This window comes from Dreissena polymorpha, chromosome 1 (assembly GCF_020536995.1).
Source record: "Dreissena polymorpha isolate Duluth1 chromosome 1, UMN_Dpol_1.0, whole genome shotgun sequence".
In the NCBI taxonomy this organism is placed as follows: Eukaryota; Metazoa; Mollusca; class Bivalvia; order Myida; family Dreissenidae; genus Dreissena; species Dreissena polymorpha.
This window is the reverse complement of record NC_068355.1, coordinates 144096645-144103641: the sequence shown is the minus strand read 5'-3', so window position 1 is coordinate 144103641 and position 6997 is coordinate 144096645.

Here is a 6997-nt window from a genome sequence, read left to right as displayed (position 1 = left end):
TGGTGGTTACAAGGTAGAAATCCGTCTTTTTTGCACTTTAAAATAATCGCGTTTGTCAACATGGACGTATACGTCTAGAAATCCTACTTTCGGTTTTAAAAGCGGTACCGTTTGAAAAATAATAAACTACTTGCTTACTAGGCTATAGACTTAATTTTATCTATGCCAATTGACATGACGCCGTATCAGTGATCGCTCCGCCCACTTAATCACGTGGCTCAGCGGGAAGAAAACCTAGACAAGCTAACACCAAAATGGCTTCTTTGCCTATAGACTGCATATAGATTTACGCGATATTCCGGATGATTTTATGGTCTTGTTTAACACCATATTACAGCTGTAAAGGGGTTGATGCCATTTAGTTATTCTGCAAATGCAAAAAATATACGATTAAAGCGAACATCAGCTATTTAAAACGGGTAAATCGGTACATCAAACACGCTCGCAAACGCTTGCGCGCTCACCGAAATCGAACCCGTTATAACGTGTAATGGTGGTATTTGCAATAAATTAACACTTCATCGGTATTTACCCGTGTTATTAACACAATTATTACCGAAACATTCCCCCTACCCGTGTATTTGACACGAAATAGCGCTTTATAACTGGGAATTCGGTGAAGTTTTACGCGCTTTCTGACGCCGGGTGGGTACCTCAATCCCACATGTTATTGCGTATAAAAGTGATATTAATCATATTAAACATTGCTTATGGGACATTTATCAATCACTATAATTTAAAGCGCAAAAACAACACAGTAAGTTTGGACATTGTCTGATATAAAATTAGCGTTGTACGAAATGGAATACGGTCAGGCTATTATAAATTAATAAGGCTACCAATATCAGACGCTCGCGCAGGTACCGACTTCCCCGAAGTTACCGCATTTATTGGTTAACTAATATCAGTAATAATAACTCTTTTACAATAGCATTTATCGATACGTCTTTATTAAAATAATAACAAAATGGGTTTCACTTGTTTCTGACACACACAGAAACGCAATTTTAACGAGGATGTCGTAAAGTTACAAGAATTGGGTACCAAAATTCTCAATTATTTTACATGCACACGTGACATAATACATACTTAATAATGCTTAGTTATTGCTTATATGACATTTCAAGTTTGTGAAATAAATTAATGTTCTATAAAGGGGATCTCGGTGATTGTTGAAGCTTCCACTCGCTCTTGTCAAGACCGCATTGCCGCGTTGGAAATGGTATAAATTTAATTCATCTAACTTATCTTTCTGGATACCAAATGTCAGAGTTGCATTAACCTTTTTTACACCGTTTTTGCCATATTTCATATCCGTTTTTTAATCAGAACAAGGGCAGTTTGTAAAACATGCATGCCCCCCATACGGGCTGTCCGTTGTAGTGGCAGCCATCGTGTGAATACGTTTTTTGTCACTGTGAACTTGACCTTTGACTTAGTGACCTGAAAATCAATAGGGGTCATCTGCGAGTCACGATCAATGTACCTATGAAGTGTCATGATCATATGCAAAAGCGTTCTTGAGTTGTCATCCGAAAATCATTTTACTATTTCGGGTCACCGTGACCTTGACCTTTGACCTTGTGACCTCAAAATCAATAGGGGTCATCTGTGAGTCATGATCAATCTACCTGTGAAGTTTCATGATCCTAGGCATATGCGTTCTTGAGTTATCATCCGAAAACCCTTTTACTATTTCGGGTCACCGTGACCTTGACCTTTGACCTAGTGACCTCAAAATCAATAGGGGTCATCTGCGAGTCATGATCAATCTACCCATGAAGTTTCATGATCCTAGGCGTATGCATTCTTGAGTTATTATCCGGAAACCATTTTACTATTTCGGGTCACCGTGACCTTGACCTTTGACCTTGTGACCTCAAAATCAATAGGGGTCATCTGCGAGTCATGATCAATCTACCCATGAAGTTTCATGATCCTAGGCGTATGCGTTCTTGAGTTATCATTCAAAAACCATTTTACTATTTCGGGTCACCGTGACCTTGACCTTTGACCTAGTGACCTCAAAATCAATAGGGGTCATCTGCGAGTCATGATCAATGTACCTATGAAGTTTCATGATCCTAGGCCCAAGCGTTCTTGAGTTATCGTCTGACAACCACCTGGTGGACGGACAGACCGACAGACCGACCGACAGACCGACAGACCGACATGAGCAAAGCAATATACCCCCTCTTCTTCGAAGGGGGGCATAACAAAATAAACGAAACTCGTTTAAAAAATGAGATCTAGGCATTCGAGCTCCTAGTGTGGATTAAAGGCGTTTATTGGTGACACCACATGACTGCAAATTTGTAGATACCGTTAATAAGATAATATATCACATGTCACCTTCAAATAACAGGTATGATGTCAATTAAGTGCATTACTATCAGAGTAATAAAACACAGCATGAATTAGGCTTCATGCTGGGTTTCAGTTCTCGTAAAGTAATGGAGATGAACATGTCTATGATACGGTTAAGCGATATACCCGATAATTTTGGTGAACATTTTTTGCCGTATAGATGCTCTCTACGTCAACGAATTCAAGGAAGAAAATTTGCTAATGAGTCGTACATTGACTCTGTCCGAATTTTTAGGGGAAATAACGATGAAATCGACGTAAAATCCCGTATTTTCAGAAGTCAACGAAAGGGAGAGGATCCCCATACCGTGAATTTCTCGATTTCCAAAGATCTCTCAAGATCTTTTTTCGGCTTTGGAAACGAAATAAATTCAATGTCACCAACTAATCTGTCAGGATATCGATTGTCCGAGTTACATAATACCCATTAACACCGTTTAACCATTTTAATCGTTTTTTTAAAGAGGAAAACAAAGGAAACTCGTTGGAATAAAAGTGAACCTAAACATGTAGCTTGTCTAGAAAATGGCGGACAGGTCGTTGCTAACGAGTGCGCCCGATTAATCGATCGCTGATTGGTGGATCAATTCTAGTGGGCGGAGCGATCATAGATAAGGCGTCATGTCAATTGACATGACGCCGTATCAGTGATCGCTCCGCCCACTTAATCACGTGGCTCAGCGGGAAGAAAACCTAGACAAGCTAACACCAAAATGGCTTCTTTGCCTATAGACTGCATATAAATTTACGCGATATTCCGGATGATTTTATGGACTTGTTTAAAACCATATTACACTTGTAAAGGGGTTGATGCCATTTAGTTATTCTGCAAATGCAAAAAATATACGATTAAAGAGAACATCAGCTATTTATAACGGGTAAATCGGTACATTAAACACGCTCTCAAACGTTTGCGCGCTTACCGAAATCGAACCCGTTATTACGTGTAATGGTGGTATTTGCAATAAATTAACACTTCACCGGTATTTACCCGCGTTATTAACAAAATGATTACCGAAACATTTCCCCCTACCCGTGTATTTGACACGAAATAGCACTTTATAACAGGGAATTCGGTGAAGTTTTACGCGCTTTCTGACGCCGGGTGGGTACCTCAATCCCACATGTTATTGCGTATAAAAGTGATATTAATCATATTAAACATTGCTTATGGGACATTTATCAACCACTATAATTTAAAGCGCAAAAACAACACAGTAAGTTTGGACATTGTCTGATATAAAACAAGAGGGCCTGAAAGGCCCAAGGTATCCCCCGCAACATATGCTTTGTTTGAGGATGGGTGCAAATTGGACGGATGAACATAATGATAGATGGACGGACGGAGGACAATAACACAAAACTAAGACAAAGGAAGGTTATATACTCATATCAAGTTTAAATGAAATCCGCCAAATCACTTCCAAGATATGGCTAAGGACACAAAAGTGCCGGACGGACAGCCGGACGGACAGACAACGCCAAAACAATATCCCTCCGCCTCTGGCGCGGGAATATATTCATACCAAGTTTCAAAGAAATCCGCCAAAGCGCTTCCAAGATATGGCTCCGGACACAAAAATGCCTATGGTAAAAAGCATTTTTTCAAGATACAAAGGGCCATAAGTCTGTTTTTAACAGATGGTGTACAATGCCATTTGGCGTGCATCATCCTCTTATGCATAAATATACTCATACCAAGTTTAAATGAAATCCGCCAAAGCACTTCCAAGATATGGCTCCGGACACAAAAGTGCCTATAGTAAAAAGCATTTTTTCAAGATACAAAGGGCCATAAGTCTGTTTTTAACATATGGTGTACAATGCCATTTGGCGTGCATCATCCTCTTATGCATATATATACTCATACCAAGTTTCAATGAAATCCGCCAAAGAACTTCCAAGATATGGCTCCGGACACTAAAAAGCATTTTTTCAAGATACAAATGGCCATAAGTCTGTTTTTAACAGATGGTGTACAATGCCATTTGGCATGCATCATCCTCTTATGCATATATATACTCATACCAAGTTTAAATGAAATCCACAAAAGAACTTCCAAGATATGGCTCCTGACACAAAAGTGCCGGACGGACGGACGGACAGCCGGACGGACGGACAACGCAAAAACAATATCCCCCCGCCTCTGGCGGGGGATAATTAGCGTTGTACGAAATGGAATACGGTCAGGCTATTATAAATTAATAAGGCTACCAATATCAGACGCTCGCGCAGGTACCGACTTCCCCGAAGTTACCGCATTTATTGGTTAACTAATATCAGTAATAATAACTCTTTTACAATAGCATTTATCGATACGTCTTTATTAAAATAATAACAAAATGGTTTTCACTTGTTTCTGACATACACAGAAACGCGATTTTTAACGGGGATTTCATAAAGTTACACGAATTGGGTACCAACATTCTCAATTATTTTACATGCACACGTGACATAATACATACTTAATAATGCTTAGTTATTTCTTATATGACATTTCAAGTTTGTGAAATAAATTAATGTTCTATAAAGGGGATCTCGGTAATTCTTGAAGCTTCCACTCGCTCTTGTCAATCTTTTTTAGGCTTTGGAAACGAAATAAATTCAATGTCACCAACTAATCTGTCAGGATATCGATTGTCCGAGTTACATAATCCCCATTGACACCGTTTAACCATTTTTATTCGTTTTTTTAAAGAGGAAAACAAAAGAAACTCGTTGGAATAAAAGTGAACCTAAACATGTAGCTTGTCTAGAAAATGGCGGACAGGTCGTTGCTAACGAGTGCGCCCGATTAATCGATCGCTGATTGGTGGATCAATTCTAGTGGGCGGAGCGATCATAGATAAGGCGTCATGTCAATTAGAATATATCTGGTGGTTGCAAGGTAAAAATCCGTCTTTTTGCGCTTTAAAACTTAAAAATAATGGCGTTTGTCGGAATGGACATATACATATAGAAATCCTACTTTCGGTTTTAAAATTTAATTTTTTTATAAAATACTTGCTAACTAGGCTATAGATTTAATGACAATTTTGCACACTTTATATTGCATCTTTACATATTCATTAACATGTATTTCATTTCAAGGTGTGTTGCTTAAACAAGAGGGCCATGATGGCCCTGAATCGCTCACCTGACTCATTAAGATCAGATGAAAACTATGACCTCTATTGTCTACACAATGTTTTTTAATGATTTGACCTAGTGACCTTGTTCCTGACTCTAGATGACCCAAATACAATCCCAATCCAGATTTCATCAAGATAAACATTTTGACCACAGTTCATAAATATTGGATGAAAACTGTGACCTCTATTGTCAACACAAGGTTTTTCAATTTATTTGACCTAGATTTTTACCCCAGATGACCCAAATACAATCCCACCCAGATTTCATCAAGAATTCTGACCAAATTTCATAAAGGTTGGATGAAAACTGTGATCTCTAATGTCTACACAAGGTTTTTCTATTATTTGACCTAGTGACCTAGTTTTTGACCCCAGATGACCCAAATAAATTCCCAACCCAGATTTCATCAAGATAAACATTCTGACCAAATTTCATAAAGATTGGATGAAAACTGTGACCTCTATTGTCTACAGAAGGTTGTTCTATTATTTGACCTAGTGACCTTGTTTTTGACCCCAGATGACCCAAATACAATCCCAAACCGGATTTCATCAAGATAAACATTTTGACCAAATTTCATCAAGATTGGATGCAAACTGTGACCTCTACTGTCTACACAAACAAATTGTTGACGGACGGACGCACGGACACACGCAGGCATGCACAACGGACGCCGGACATCACACGATCACATAAGCTCACCGTGTCACTTCATGACAGGTGACCTAAAAATATGTGTCGGAGATAAACATGAACAGTTGTGGTTAAAATCCCATAGAAACAAGGGCTGTTTGTAAAACATGCATGCCCCCCTATATGGGCTATAAGTTGTAGTAGCAGCCATTGTGTGAATACGTTTTTTGTCACTGTGAATGGTGGTGGTGGTGGTGGTGGTGTAGTAGTAGTAGTAGTAGTAGTAGTAGTAGAAGTAGTAGTAGTAGTAATAGTAGTTGTAGTAGTAGTTGTAGTAGTAGTAGTAGTAGTAGTAGTAGAAGTAGTAGTAGTAGTAGTAGTAGTAGTAGTAGTAGTAGTAGTAGTAGTAGTAGTAGTAGTAGTAGTAGTAGTAGTAGTAGTGGTAGTAGTAGTAGTAGTAGTGGTAAAAGTAGTAGTAGTAGTGGCAGTAGTAGTAGAAGTAGTAATAGTAGACGTGTGGTGGTGGTGGTGGTGGTGGTGGTGGTGGTGGTAGTAGTAGTACTAGTAGTAGTAGTACTAGTAGTAGTAGTAGAAGTAGTAGTAGTAGTAGTAGTAGTAGTAGTAGTAGTAGTAGTAGAAGTAGTAGTAGTAGTAGTAGTAGTAGAAGTGGCAGTAGTAGTAGAAGTAGTAGTAGTAGTAGTAGTAGTAGTAGTAGTAGAAGTAGTAGTAGTAGTAGTAGTAGTAGTAGTAGTAGTAGTAGTAGTAGTAGTAGTAGTAGTAGTAGCAGTAGCAGTAGCAGAAGCAGTAGCAGCATTACAAGACCAATACTTAAGAATGATCAAATGGGAAAAGGTAACCTAGCACT